Below are 15,791 nucleotides of genomic sequence, written 5' to 3'. Positions count from 1 at the left end.
TGAAACGGTACTGTAGATTTATTTAACATTTATTTATTTATGTATGTATTTATTTATTTATTTAAGAGCACTGCCCTCAGACAACTTACTAAAAATAAAAAATAAAAAATAATAATAATAATAATAATAATAATAATACACAGACAATGGTATTTTTCACTGAACCACCTAGATCTGTTCCAGCTTGTTGCTGTAAACACCCACTACATACTAAAGGGTTTTGCAGTTGTTATACATTTTTGTTACTACTGGATTCTCAGGTAGTTATCATATTTGCCTAAGAACAGAAATAAAAGATGTACAAGTATTGGATGAACTGTATACATTTATAATTGTTTGAAGCTCTTGTCTCTATTTTAGTGTGGTGTGAGAAGCAAACCAATAGGAACTACACTACAAAGTACTTCATTTAAATAAAAAAAGACTATCAATGAACAAAGATACATCAGTTGATTGGAAAAAATAATAGCAAAAGCAAAATAGAATCCCAGTACACTTTTATAATCAAATTGTTGGCTTTAGTTCTTGAAGAAGTGAAAGATAAAAATCACAAGGAGCACCATGGGAAAAAATTACCCTAAGTGTTAAGATGGGAAAAAAAAAAAAAAAAAAAAAAAAAAATTAAAAAAAAATAAAAAACACAATGAGGTCAAAATGAAGGAGGATGTGCTGTATTAACGCATTTATATAACTGACCTCCCTCCAGGCAACTACTAACAAAACCATCCACCCACTTTCAAATATGTAGACATGACAGGAGTTGTTCAAACCAACAAACAGGACAAACCTCTCAAAAGTAGTTTAATACAAATAATAATAATAATGGTTAATATAAAAATACATGTTTACAATGAATAAGAATTAATATTAACAGCTTGTATGTTCCTGCATACAGCCAACATTTGCTTTTAATCTTATATTTTGCATATGGCATTATTTCAGACAGCAGAAATATTTCAAACTCAAAATGAACTTTATCCCAAGATCAGAATGCTTAAAAGACTGCAATTAACAATGACAGCCACAAAAAAAAAAAAAGTTGGCCAACACACAGCTCTAATACATTCAGTCACTTCAGAGTGAGGGGAAAAAAAAAGACCTTTAATTTATTTTACCTTCATTACTAAACTCCTTAAACTAATTTATAACAAAAATCACCTTCCGTTAACAATACACTTGCAATATCATAACATATTAAAATGCCTATACTGTCTTTTTAAATAAAGCTTGGTTTTATGAAGTCTGCAGAGCTAGGGAGAAACTGTGCAGTAAATAAAATAAATGCATTAATCTCCTTTCTGAAAAGACATATGCCAAGCCTATAACAAAATGTATTTTTATATAGTTCACTTCATATACACCCACCCCTAGTTATATTGGCCCTCGCTGTGGATTTGGATATATCACAGTCCTGGAGTTGGCTCCCCATTTTTACAGTCTAACTGTGCATGCCTTAGCTGATCTATACATAGACAATTTCACTTAGAATTACTGTTTGTTTTATTTCGTACTGCACAAACTAAAATATACAAAACAATTAAAAACAAAGCATTAATATCATATTGTTGTATACACATGCAATGTACAATAACACAAAGCAAATTAAATATCTATGCTGAAGCGTTTTTTATTTTATCTAACGTGTTGTTCACTTGTAGCAGCAATGCACTAGCAAAAGTCATAGGGCAGTGATGTCAGCTCCCTAGCAACAAGCCTCCTGTGTTGGCAATGGATTATTTCAATGCAGCAGGTTTGTGCATTTGAGAAAGGAAAGGAAGACTCATGAAATTAATTGGAGACTTATGTTAATGAGAAGCAATTACCCTCCACAGTATGAATTAAAACTGTGTGCTGCTTTTTTATGAAAAATGAGAAAAAGCGGGTTGCGTAGAGGATTTATATTGTACCCTGACCCCCCCCCCCCCCCCCTCCCCCACACCTCGATTTTGGTTCCCCAAAACAGGGAGTGGTTGTACAGTATTTGTTAGCCTATTTGTTTTTCTACAGGTCTCTCACTATATCGCAGTCCTCAAAATATAGTAGTTTTATATTGGACCCTGATATCTGTGATACATCGAGTGGGTGGTGTATTTACATAGTTTTATTCAACACCACCTAAACTTCAAAAAAAATGAATATACCCATAGGTTCTTTACACGGAAGTAACACTTCACCCCCCCCCAAACTAACTAACAGTTTAAAAACACATTACACAACACCCTCTAAATCTTTCAAAATGCAATATTAAACTGTATCGTCTACAGCATTGTTAATTCCACCAAGTTGTACAGTAAGCTAAAACGATATAGTTTTTTAAAAATCACAAAACATATAATTTACCTACAGATATCTACATTCATTAAACACATGCACCTAACAGTACCTTTATTTGCTCTCAAATTCTCCCAGCTTCCAGCACAGACACACTACTAATACTCCTCTGAACAATCCATGACCAAAGAGCTCCTATTTCTCCAAGAAGACCCTCCTTCATCCTAACTAGTAAGCAACTGCCCAGCCCACAACTAACAGTCACGCTGTTGGATGCCACCAGCATTTATTAAATGTTTTTTTATTAAATGGTATTTAATGTAACCTCAGCCCATTTCCTGAAAATGCTGCACAAACAACCCTCTGTATTGAAGCATTCCATTGTCTGGAGTTTGTGAGCTGTTGTGGTGAAGTGTTCTCACTTCTTTAACCTGCCATAACTAAAAGTAATCTGTCCTTCATGCTGAAGCAAGAACATTGGGCTAGTATTCAGATATTCTGAAAGCTTTTCTTAGGTATAGGGAGAAACTAAAATAATAACATGTACATTTGACCATCGGAGACTGTTAAATCTGTAATGTCCAACAACAACCATGTTCAATAAAGTACAATAGGATATGTGTGACTTAACTACATTCTTACATAGTCTACCCTTCTGTGAACTCTACTTCACCAGGAATCAGAACTTGTAGGCTATCTGGTTAGGTTACATTTCCTAAAAGCAGTTTCAGCTGCGGGGACACTAATCTTCCTCTCTGGCAAGAAGATTTCCAACAATCTGTCACTATTTTTTCCTGATGATTTTTTTTTTTTTTTTTGGATAAGCCAGTATTGTAGGATTCTGAAACAAACTTTGTTAGTTCTGATTTAGTCCTTATTGCCATGTGTGTTTATAGAAAAATATGAAGTTAGGATACTGAAATACAGTAAGGTGAATCAATAGGGTGGGACTGGTACACAGTGATAAAGTGGTCTGATCCCTAAGGTCACACAATAAGAGAGTATTAGTTTGGGAATTCAATTATGGGTTTAATTTGCCATCTATAGCTGGGTGTGACAAATACAAACTAAAAGAAATCCTTTGAAAATAAAATTGTAAGATTTGAGCTCCCTTCAAAATAACCAGACAATGAAAACCTTTTCGCCCCACACCCAACAATAGTTTATTAAAGATCTTTCATATTTAAAAAAAAAAAAAAAAAAAAGTAAAAAACACATTCTGTAATGATTACTCTCTAATTAAATATTCAAATTGACACTGCCATTAAGGGTGTTGAACTGACTTATTAGCACATTTATCCAAGTCTGAAGTGCTTTTGTTGTATTAGGTGACTAATAGGTTGGTCTCCAATGACAACAGTTAATTTGCTGTTCCCACTTTTCCCTGGCAGTTAATTAAACCTCCCATTTTTCAAAGAAATGACGTTTCAGAAACTTTAAAATTAAACTATTGTGTAGGAACATAAAAAGGTGTAGATTTCCATGCCAAACGTAGCAGTACAAGTTCTCCCAGAGACTATACATAACAAAAGCCCCTACATGTTTATCATGAAGCTCGTTTAACCACTACTGTAAAGGGTTTTACTAATGTCCCATTGTCAAGAAAGTCGCATTCCCACCTTGTCAGTGCTAGAGAAAAAAAAAAAAATCTGCATCTATTCTGTGCCTAGCAGAGAGCACAAGGTGTCACCAGTTGCTGCAGATGTGATAAGTGTGTATTGTCAATTAATTCAGTATTCTGAAATGCATCACCACACTGCCGTGACAAACAGTCAACAGCTGTGCAGTGTGCTTTTCTCAATTCATCCCAAATATTGCTATAGCCTGAAAGTTTCATTAGAACCAACACTGGATATTTTATAACCACACCCTTCTATAGGGATTGAAGTAATTTGATATGCATTCACAGCGTTTAATCGCATGTGATGAAAACTATACATTTAAGAATTTATCAGCAAGAAGTAAGTGCTGGTAGCAGCTGTTTAGTAAAAAGAATTCACACTCAAAATATAAAAGGGTACACTTTTTTTCAAATGATATATAAAATTTAAATCTTTTTGAAAAATGATTAATTTTATATTATAATTTCCAGTTCTGTCATTTCATATACAAAGCCCACTCTTCAGTGTTACAATGTATTTGTTTCTCCATCACAGCATGCGTTTTTTGTTTTTTTTGTTTGTTTTTTTTAAATCGCATGCCAAATCAGTCTATCTTGATTGTGTATTACACAGTACTTCCTCCAATTTCCTATAACAAAAATGCAGCGAAAACCAAGCAAACGAGAGAAGCTATAGTAATGTTAAATCATTAACACAGTTCTAGATACTGTGTTGCTTTTGTGCATTTTCATTTGCAAGTGAACCGTGACATTAGGGCCTTATCGAGTACTACATTCTGCAGTTTTGAATACTGACTTTGGGTAGGGTTACAATTCTGGAAACTGGTGTTTTTTTTTTTTAATCTTTTGCTAAACTGCATTGTCTTTTATGTTTTACGCAGTTCTGTGCATGGGTAACATTTTGATTTAATATTGCTGTTGGGTTGTGCAACAGAGAGAGAAGGGATTCGAGCTGTAGGACTACCTCTCAACCAGAAGGGGCATTTGATAAGGTCAGTGTTGCTCTTTCCTCGAGATGGCCAAACTCATGGCTGGGGCGGACCCTGAAGTCCGTCATTTCGGAGGCAGGCCGTAGCTGCAGTAACACTGAACAAGTCTACTGGAATCAGCTGGGTGCTGTGTGCCGATTGGATACGGCATGGCACCAGTCTGGATTGCAGAGAAGGGTAGTTATGTAGACATTGCCCTTAGGCTGTCTGTTAGTTTGCCGGAGCTTGGGCTGATTTGTGTATTGCAGAGGAAAGAAACAGGACGCTACCACCACAGAGCCAGCAAAGGATCCACAGCACTTTCCCCTGCACAGTCCAACACGGTATGGGCAGATCCTGTGGCATTAACCCTGGACTGCACCAGCACAGCAGTGATGGTGGAACAGGAGCAGAGCTACACAAGGCTGCCCAGCAGCAGGATTATTTATTATTGTTATTTTGGGACTGAACCTGGTTTTGCTGCCGAGTTACCATTGCTGGAAACCGGCAGGGTTTGCTATTAGTTAACACACTTTTTGTTGCTTTGATTTAAATAAACAACCAAATTACTTACAAAACCTATTCTTGTTTGGACTGCCTTTGGTTATTTTGCAACACAATGCCATCCTTGTCACAGGTTGTTAATGGGGAATTTTACATAATGGTACAATATGTAACGGATAGAAAAGCATTGTAGCACTGAGCTGTGAGGATTCCGGGATATAATGAGACAGACAACAGTTGCGATTCAAAGCAGGAGGAAACGGCTGTATTGAGTTATTTATTTATCTGTTTATTTAGTTATTTATGTATTTGGGCTTTTAGTGAACCATGGTTCTCATTCCTCTCCTCACTTACACTCAACCACTTCTCTCAATGCTCCCGCCGTCAGGTCCCGCTTCTCTTTCGGAATGTCACCATTAAAAAAAGATACAATTGGCAGACAAACATATAGAGAACAAGAAAGCAAAAAAGATGGCACCAAAATGGCAATGCTGCTATGCTGAAAAGACCTAAAAAAGGTACTGCGCTCAAGGTGGGGCTTTCCCAAAGTAAGCAAGCTAAAATACTTTCATATTTAATTATTGTTTATTTTATTTCTTTCCACTCTACCTGCATTTAATAAAAAGCTATAATTTGCAATGTTAAATCATAACTTTCTTAATTAAATTATATTATCTGACGATGAGGAAATTAACTCAAAGCTATTTTTCTAGCTATATATTCCTTAAAGGACATTGATTGCTTTACTATGTAAAGGATGTAGTCACTACACCCCGTTTATTTCATAAAATACATTCTGTCTGGAGACTCACCTCATTAAATTTTGCAAACAAGACTGAAATCGGCAAATAAACAATTGGGGGATTAATTATGCATTTACATTAAAAGGAGTGCTATCTGTAAATTACAACCGGGTGATAGCAGTGAACTTGTGTCGCAACAAGTCAGTCAACATGCCTTTTTTATTAGAGAGTTTCATATGTTATCCTTGTTATTGTAATGCCAGTAAAACGTTAAACTACTTGTGGAGTACTGTACACAGGATTACTCTCACATGACAGTGCTGGACTTACAAAACCATTTCAGATTTGTATTGTTATTATACATGTCAGCAATAAGCTAAACAGGTCTTTTCAAAACACCTTTATTTGTACTGAACTACAGTGTTAGTGTCAGACAGTAAATATGATTCTCACAACTGTGCTGGACATTTGTTTTCTGAACTGTTGTAATATAATTAAGTTTGCCTGCTTATTTTAAAGCCAGCAATGATGTTAATAAACATGACATGTAAGTGTCTTCAGGTGCTTTACTTACTATTACAGGAATAAGAGTCTAATTGAAAATCTTGGCTTTAATTAATGAAATGAATAAATAATAATAAACAAATAAGTATATTGTTGTTATTAACTATCAACATTATTATTTACATTCAAATGCCTTGTTTAAAGTATCAACAAATTGAGGAGGAGGAGAGAGAGAAGGAGAAAATGGAATTGGTCATTTTTAAAAAACAGAATTTGTTATTCTTCAGACTGGAAAAATCAGTAGCCCTACATATATGCTTTGATCACATTTTACAAATGAAGGAATATTCAAGTACTTGTCTGAATCTTGAACCAATATCCAAACAAAAGTTTGCATTACAAGGTAACATACATAGACAAGATAATATAAATAAATAAATAAATACATAAAACAAACAGAAATATACACTGTTGAGCCAATAAAAAGGTCCAAACTGGTATGTATTATTATTATTAGTATTTATTTAGCAGGTGCCTTTATCCAATTAGCCACCCCAAGCTGCAACACTATCAGTCTATGCATTAGCTGCAAAGCCACTTACAACAACGTCTCACCTGAAAGACCACAAGGAGGTGAAGTGACTTGCTCAAGGTCACACAGTGAATCAGTGAGTAAGCTAGGATTTGAACCGGGGACCTCCTGGTTACAAGCCCTTTTCTTTAAGCGCTGGACCACACAGCTGTCATAGCTGTATAGCTGTCAAATGGAAGGATTACTGACCTTTTGGTATGGAAAATTTAAGAGTCAGTTATCTTATTTGGCTACTGTAACCTGTTAACTCCTAGGTTTATGAACCTCTGCATAATATGGTGCTCTCTCTTTCACACAATCAAAACAGAGAACAAAGTTTGCCACTCTACTAGCCTGCAGAAGAGATAAGCTTTGTTAACCAAAATGCAGTCCATTTACCAGTGCATGCTGGGTCATCTCCAATACTGCAAAATCCGCACACCTCTCAATTAAGGCAGTCAGAGAAACAGCATGTATAAAACTAGTCAAGCACCTTACCTTGATGACACGCTTAGTCATTAACTGTGAACAATGGTGCTATGATTTCAGCGAAAGGATTACATTAAATGCTTTATAGGGTAATGCTGTACCGGCACTTTACATAAGCGACACTCAGTTCCATGAAAATACTATCCATTTGTCCTTACAAACACCCTTTTTACACCATATCACAAAGCGATTACACTATGTAACACAATTTTTGTTCCTGGGTAGCAAGTGTTATTTCCTAATTGCATATGCCTCAAAAGTATAGAAAATGGCTATTATTCCCCACAAACTTTGCTTTTGTGACCAGGACAGGTAAATTTCAAAATATCACTATTTCCAATGAGAAAATGGGAGTATTTGCGTCTTCATTCACATAGTCAAAAAAACAACAACATATGAATCCAAACTAACATGCATTTATACTAAAGTAATACAAAAATGACTACAAAAGATTTAGAAGTGAGTAGTTTTTCGAGATTTACGATTATACTGTAAATGTGTACAGTATAATTGTAAATCTCGAAAAACTACTCAGTATGTAGAATGTTTATCAGGATTCTGTTTTAAGACAGAAGCCTGAAACAAAACTCCATAATTGATCATATTTAGGGCTTCTGTTTTTCGGTTTTTATTCATTACATTTTTCTGTGCTTATTTTTAGACATTTTCGCTTTTTATATACTATGAAATTATTGTCTTTGGTTAAGGCGTTTTCACACCAAGCACGCTGCGTGAAAGCATCAGCATCTGACGTATTTTGACGCTTTCAAGTTGTTTTCATACCAAAGCGTCAATCAATCTGAAGCCCTGTCACTCAACTCAATTCCCTTAAAGTACTGAATTATATCTGAACCTTCGAAGGTTTAAAACAATCTTCAAATTCCTGGCTAGCGAACGAACCTTCTAATACAGCCCTATTTAAGATGCTGTCTGTTGACGATATGTGGCCGGTGTGAAAGCCTCTGTACAGTATTCCAAGAAAACAACGTTATGTTGGACATTTTGACGCAACACGCTTGGTGCGACAGCTATGAGTCAGGAAGGAGGGATATTACCCAGCTGCACTGAGAAAGGTAGTTTTTTTGTTTTTTTGTAGTAGGATTTTTGTTTTTTTATGGGAAAGGGGTAAACTCAAGGTGAACGGAGTAACCATTTCCAGTGTTTTTTGGTGTTTATTGGCTATACCACACGATTTCATTTTTTTTTTTTTTTTTTGTATCAAGGGCGTTTTATTGGTTAAAACCAACAATCAGAAGCCCTAATCATACTTCAGGTTTTTACCTGTATAGTCTGCAGTGCACTCTATTTCTGCAAGGTCCTAATTGTAAAACTTTAATAACTTTTGCTGAGTAAATCTCAATTAAAAGCCCTAAAAGCAAGTCACTTTTTGCATATTATTTACTTCAACATCTGAGCAAAAGATTGTTTTAAATTTGAAAGTTCAAGTGCAAAAACCAAGCAGATTTACAGCTTAGAAATGTATAAAAGAGAGTAAATATACCTATCATTTTTTGGAAACCAGGCCCTTCGTGAATTATTCACTTTGTAAAGCAGTGCTGCCCCAGTTAAATGCAGTGGTACATTAAATTACTTTACTATCAGTGATTCTGTGACTAGGATCCCTGAATAAGAAAGGCTACACATAGCCTCTGTCAACAGCCTGTACCATACTTCTAAGGATTCTAACTCTAAGCTAAGGCAGGTTAGTCCAGTACAGATCACCAAGCACTAACTTGGAAACATTCCATCAAAGCTAAACAGTTAGTCATAGAGTACTAATCTGGTAAAAACTTCAAGGGCAATGCCTAACTTACTTTAGACCCAAGGGTAACACTAGATATCGGTCAAATTCTAAATGTATGTCTGAATGTCCCCAATAAATTAAGATATTTACTTTACACATATATATGGCCAAGTTGGTTATTCAATATATGAATGAAACTTATGTTACCTTAAAGTAAATCTCTTGCATAAATGGATCTGAACAAACCTCCACATATTAATATTAACTTCAAACAATATATTTGCACTGGTGGTCATTACGTTGTTTGCAGCTCAAGGCTTTAGCTTTATTAACTAGCCAACAGGAACCATTGTAACCTCCAACCATGGTAACATATATATTATACCTATATATATATATATATATATAGATATATATATATATTATATATGTATATATTATATATATATATATATATATATTACATAATACACATACATATATAGATGCCTTGCAAAGTATTCAGATCATATATATATAAATAATATATACTCAAATGTGTTGCCATTGCAAAAGTATAAGTCTTGGAAAAGTTAAACTCAAAATCAATTATTGTAAAGTGACATTGGTTTTATATTGGGAAATGTTTAAGAAAAATAAAAAACTGAAATATCTTGCTTGCATAAGTATTCAACCTCCACACATTAATATTTGGTAGAGCCACCTTTCGCTGCAATAACAGCTTTAAGTCTTTTGGGGTAGGTATGTACCAGCTTTGCACATGGAGTCGGAGTGATTTTGGCCCATTCTTCTTGGCAGATTTGCTCCAGGTTGTTCAGGTTGGTTGGACGAAGCTTGTGGACCGCAATTTGGCCTTGTGCTTGGGATCATTATCCTGCCGAAAGGTGAATTTCCTCCCAAGCTTCAGTTTTTTAGCGGACTGAAGCAGATTCTTTTGCAGTATTTTCCTGTATTTTGCTCCATCCATTCTTCCTTCAATTGTAACAAGATGCCCAGTCCCTGCTGATGAGAAGCATCTCCACAACATGATGCTGCCACCACCATACTTCACTGTAGGGATGGTGTGTCTTGAAGCATGGGCAGTGTTAGGTTTGCGCCACACAGAGCTTTTTGACTAAAACTCAAAGCGCTATCTTGGTCTCATTTGACCACAAAACCTTTTCCCACATTACAGCTGGGCCACTTTCTGGCAAACTCCAGACTTAATTTTCCTTCAGATTCACAGCCTTACCAATGATCCTTCAACAGTGGGGTTTATATCCAGAAAATGTGACAGCAACTTTAATGGTTCACAGGTGGAGGCCAATGGTAAGTTAAGGGCAATTTCTTTCATCGGTGCAAACTGGGAGCTTCCACAGCACAGGGGTTGAATACTTATGCAAGCAAGATATTTCAGTTTTTTATTTTTCTTAAAAATATTTCCCATCATAAAACCAATGTCACCTTACAATAATTGATTCTGAGTTTCAGTGTTTAAAAATAAAATATCGAACAAAACGAAATTTCAATGTACCATTTGCAATTCAGTAATATGAGAGAATTGGTCAGGGGTCTGAATACTTTTGCAAGGCACTGTGTGTATATATCTATCCATCATTGACAAAATGAGAAAAAAACAAAAAAAAAAAACATTTTTCCCCTTTCCAAAGTCACAAAAGATAGGGATGAGGATTTGAAAGCTATAAAAGTAGCACAGTGCCTCCTCAGTATTATTACACAAGGAGAATGACTGCCAATTACCTCTCTCGCTAGGAATTCAAGGACAGACTCCAGTGTTTAGAGACCCCACCACCATCTTTCAGCTTTCTACTGGCTACAGTGACAGACTGCTGTAAGCAGGCAGCAATTCAGCACGGGAACAGCTAGCATTATCGGACACACACAACACTACTTAGTATATAAAAAAAAAAAAAAAAATCCCCCCCCCCCCCCCCCCCCCCAAAAAAAAAATATTATTTGAATTGCCATCCACTGAGATGATCCTGGGTTATTAAATGAATGAACACAAAACATGTGCCCAGGTTCTAATCTCTTAGCTCAGCTGGTGTGCTTCATAAAAAAAGCACCTACTGGAAAATTACAAATGTTCTGACTAACTCCAATGCAGTTGTATATTCCTCTCGGGGATTAGATCATCACTGAAATATATCAATTGTGAAATATTCCAGTAACATTTGTCTACTTTTGGTACTGATAGTCATTGTAGGACACAGCTAAGTAAACATAGGGAAAAAGAACTGTTCAGAATATAAATTGTTAAACTATACATATATTATGCGCTCATTACACACTTTAAATGTAAAAATTTGTTACACTACTGCATTTTTTACCACTAATATGACCCAAATTATTTACTACTAATTATTTGATCTGGAATGAAGATTAGGGAAAATCTACACAACAAGCCACGAACCAAAAACAAACTAGAGCAGTTCCAAAGAAAGGCAGCTCCAAATAGTAAACGAGGCAAAAACTACTGTACATGAAATACAAACCACATTATAGCAAGGAGGAGGTGCTTCTGAAGGAACCCTATATATTTCAAATAAGGCTTTATGAAAATTCATGGTTTGGGAGAACTAGACTGTCACATAGAGAAATGTCAAGGAAACACTTTCAGGTCGACAACCACCAAAAGTAGCCTCACAATTTTATTATAAGCAACAGGACAATCCTAATTTGTGTGCGAGTAGCAGGAGAACCAAGGAGGCTCTGGGACTTCCAAGGGGTGATCAATATTTTTTGACCCAACACAAATCTTACATTGCTCCATCTTGAATTTACAAAAATCAAAACCCAGCATCACAGCTTTTTAACCAAGAGGTGGCATCAACTGCCCTACACGTAGTTTATCACCGCTATACACTATATCAGGGGTTAATATGCAATGATTTAATAGCTGTACCAGAGCAAAGAGCAAACACAACATGCTCTACCTTTGTGTGCATATGATGGGTGCAAGTGAGGAATGGCACCAAGCAGCGAGTGCATGGCAAGCTGCTATTTTTCAGCTGTGCAACAGTGGAGGAATCATTCCTGCTCCAAAGGACACGGCTTGTATCCTTCTCACTTCCATCTTCTACCAGGTAAAGCATGAGCCACCAACATTGACCCAGCAACATAAAAATAATATTTTACCTTAACCCATACTGTCCCTGTCAAGTCACAATAATTTTAAAATTATGTTTAAACTCCTATTCATTCATTCATTCATTCATTCATTCAATCACTCATTTTCTTCCTGGTTCACAGTTCTTCATCTCACACGTTTTCTTTTTTCTCGGTCTGATTTTTGCTTATTGGCTTTTAAAATAAAGCCATACCGTTGTTCACTCCAGAAATAAAATGTAGGACTAAGATAATAGGATCATCAATGGTACAGTATAAATAACAAAATAGATAACTAAGAGTAAAAAAGACATATCCTATTACATTAATCCTTGTAACAAATACCCATAGATAATTTTATTTCATGTAAATGAGCAGTTACAGTACCAGCATTTCTCGATTGGCCAGTATTTAGGTATTAATGAAAAACACGCAGACCATAACCTACACTCAAAATACCCTCAATAACTTCTGTCTCACAGGGGATGCTTAATAATCATTACAGAATGTAAAATTCATGTAGCTATTTTAAAATTACAGTGTCTGGAATAAATTTGGAACAAAGAACTCATGGTGCTTTTATAAAACTATGTCTTACTTTGTCTTAAATAATGAGGCATTGAGAAAACATGTCCACTGCAATTTCAAGAGCAGGAGGGCGTTTCAGACCTAGCAGGTTCAGACCTGTCAACTCTCCCTTATTTGCCGGGAATTGCCCGTACTTTGCTCAAAACTTCATTGTTAAACCCCTTTATATCAGCAAACCTTTAATTTTTGGAAAAGTCATGCAGTGTCTGTGGTTACTTACCTACTAGGGTTTAGGACTCAGGAGAGCCCTGTGGCAGATATGCATTCAGTGCGCGAGGAAAACTCACTGTGACAGGGTAGATGGAATCCCTGCACTGAAAAGTTCACCTTACACTAGCAGGGGGAACAGGAAGAACCTGTCCATCCAGCAGGCTCTGGCAACTACAGGATTACCATTCCATTGGAATCAGCCTGTAGGAGACTGGGTGAGGGGAACAGTGTATACCTGGTTCCAAGCCCAGGTAATGGGATAAGGGGCAGCCTCTCCACCAGTCGGGACAGGGCTCTTGGGACTGGGGAAGAGCCGCCATGTATGCCTTCAATGGTAAAATAAACTTTCCTGTTTTCTATCTCCTGCTGCCTAATCAGGTACCTATTGTTTCAGAACATTGCACAGCAATAACTTTGGGAGATAAGAATCCTGTATCCTGCCACCGAACAGAAATCGGTTCTAGAAACACTTTGCTACATATGTGCGATTCCACCGGGGACCTGTGTAGATAATAGTCTATTTAAAAGACGCAGTACCCATTTAATTTTGACTACTATTTTTGTTTATTTTGTTGTAAATAAAACTTTTGTTTGCTATTTCATCTGAATACCTGAACTCTGTGTGTCATTGAGGCCTTCTACCCTCACATACTTGACCATTTGCAATGGCTTCACCTCCTGGTAAAAAAAAAACAAACAAAAACTAATACTGATGCAAATTTCAAGCTTTTTGGACATCAGTATTTTCTCACATAATCCTATGCAATGTTGGAAAAAGGCATTTCTGTAACCTATGCGGGACTGCTTTATTTTAACAGTGGGACAAACACCAAAAAGCCAGTGATGCTCAGGAAACCAGCGCTCAATTACGAACATCTTTTTTTGCCAAAAGAAAAAATGGAGAGCAAGAAAATTACACATGCAGAGACCTTTACATGCTGTGACTTTTTCAGCAAATCTGTAGTATACATACACTGCTGTGCAAAAGTCTCACACATGTTGCATTTTTCTATTCTGATGCATTATGAGCATCAACAATTTACCCAAATCCTCCACTAGTGTTTTCTACTATTATAACAACGTTTACTTGCATAATGAAGGAAAAACATTAAGTGAAATAGCTTGCATTACTCGATTTTCAAGGTGTGGCATCCAAAGCATAATCAACAAGTACAAAGAAACATCATCTGTAATTGACAAACCCAGGACTGGAAGACCCAAAAAGCTGTCTAACAAGGATGAACAATACTTGAAGATAATATCCTTAAGGAATAAAAAGACAAGCACTGAATTGAAAACAGTACTGGCAGAGGACACAGGTGTCATTGTCCATCAAATCAACAGTATGAAGTTCACTCTTGAAATCGGGAATTAAAAGGATGTTTTGCAGTAAGAATACCTCATTAAGAAAGTTAAAATATGCACAAGAACACAGAAATTGGACTATGTAACAATGGTCAAAGGTGCTTTGGACTGCTGATGAATTGACAATGACACCTGGGTCTTCCAATTACAGATGATGTTTCTTTGTACTTGTTCATTCTGCTTCAGATACCACACCTTGAAAATCGAGTGATGCAAGCTATTTCACTCAATGTTTTTCCTTCTTTATGCAAATCAAGGTTGCTATAATAGTAAAAATCACTAGTGGAGGCTTTGAGCAAATTGTTGATGCTCATAATTAATGCATTAGAGTAGAAAAATGCAACATGTCCAAGACATTTGCATAAAAGTGTATATTCCCAGACTCAGTGTAATGAATAACGTTACAATACCACATTGTTGGGTATTTGGGCTTTAAAAAAAATAAAAGTAAAATAAAAAAATGGACCTATTTAAGTTTTTTTTTCTTGTTGTAAAGTAGGTGCCATAGCTTGTCCTCTGATGACGAGGTCAATGTGCAGCACCAAACTAAGCCTTTAGATTTGTTATGTAATGAAAGTAACAATACCAACTGCGTATGCTTTGCTTTTGTGCAAAATCAACTACAGTGGACCAGTTCACAAAGTATTGGCAGCTGCCAAATCAGTCACCTACAACTACAGTGCAATAAGAACCACAGGGGACAAGAGAGGATTGGATTGTAAAGCACATCATGGTTGTTTTTCTGTTTGATAGGTTTCCTTTTTAAAAGCAAATTAGAAGGAGCACCGTACAGTTTATTCTACAAAGTAATACAGTGGATTAGTTGTTTGTCTTTGTCTTATGTAGGTATTTAATTCAGGCCACAAAGACTGCAGTTTATAAAAGCGCCCTCATTTTGAAAACTCAATGATGACAGGTACGCAGGTTTAAAATGCTACAATAGAACTAAAACCTATTACTGATATCAGATTAACATTTTAATTTTACTGGATTCTGAATTTTGATTCTGTCAGCTTCAAAAAAGTCAGAGATTTCCATGTTTGGATTATACAATTCACAATGCAACAGAACCATAAAACTTTATTTTATCAATTATAATAAACAA

At 36.0% G+C, this 15,791-nt stretch overlaps 1 protein-coding gene across 2 annotated transcripts in view; it reads right to left on the bottom strand.

Moving 5' to 3' along the window:
• Positions 1–15,791, bottom strand: part of LOC121318387 (ras association domain-containing protein 8-like) — a 41,501-nt gene that overhangs the window by 15,370 nt on the left and 10,340 nt on the right. The window contains exon 1 of one of the 2 annotated variants that reach the window (XM_041254986.1): positions 2,384–2,403. The exons of the other annotated variant lie outside the window; for it this stretch is intronic. The gene's annotated coding sequence lies outside the window, so the exon portion shown is untranslated. Of the gene's footprint in view, positions 1–2,383; positions 2,404–15,791 lie in introns of those variants that run through there. 2 annotated transcript variants of the gene reach the window in all.

This window comes from Polyodon spathula, chromosome 7, assembly GCF_017654505.1.
Source record: "Polyodon spathula isolate WHYD16114869_AA chromosome 7, ASM1765450v1, whole genome shotgun sequence".
NCBI classification, from domain to species: Eukaryota; Metazoa; Chordata; class Actinopteri; order Acipenseriformes; family Polyodontidae; genus Polyodon; species Polyodon spathula.
Note: the sequence above shows the minus strand (reverse complement) of the source record. Positions and strands in the feature narration are given on the sequence as shown.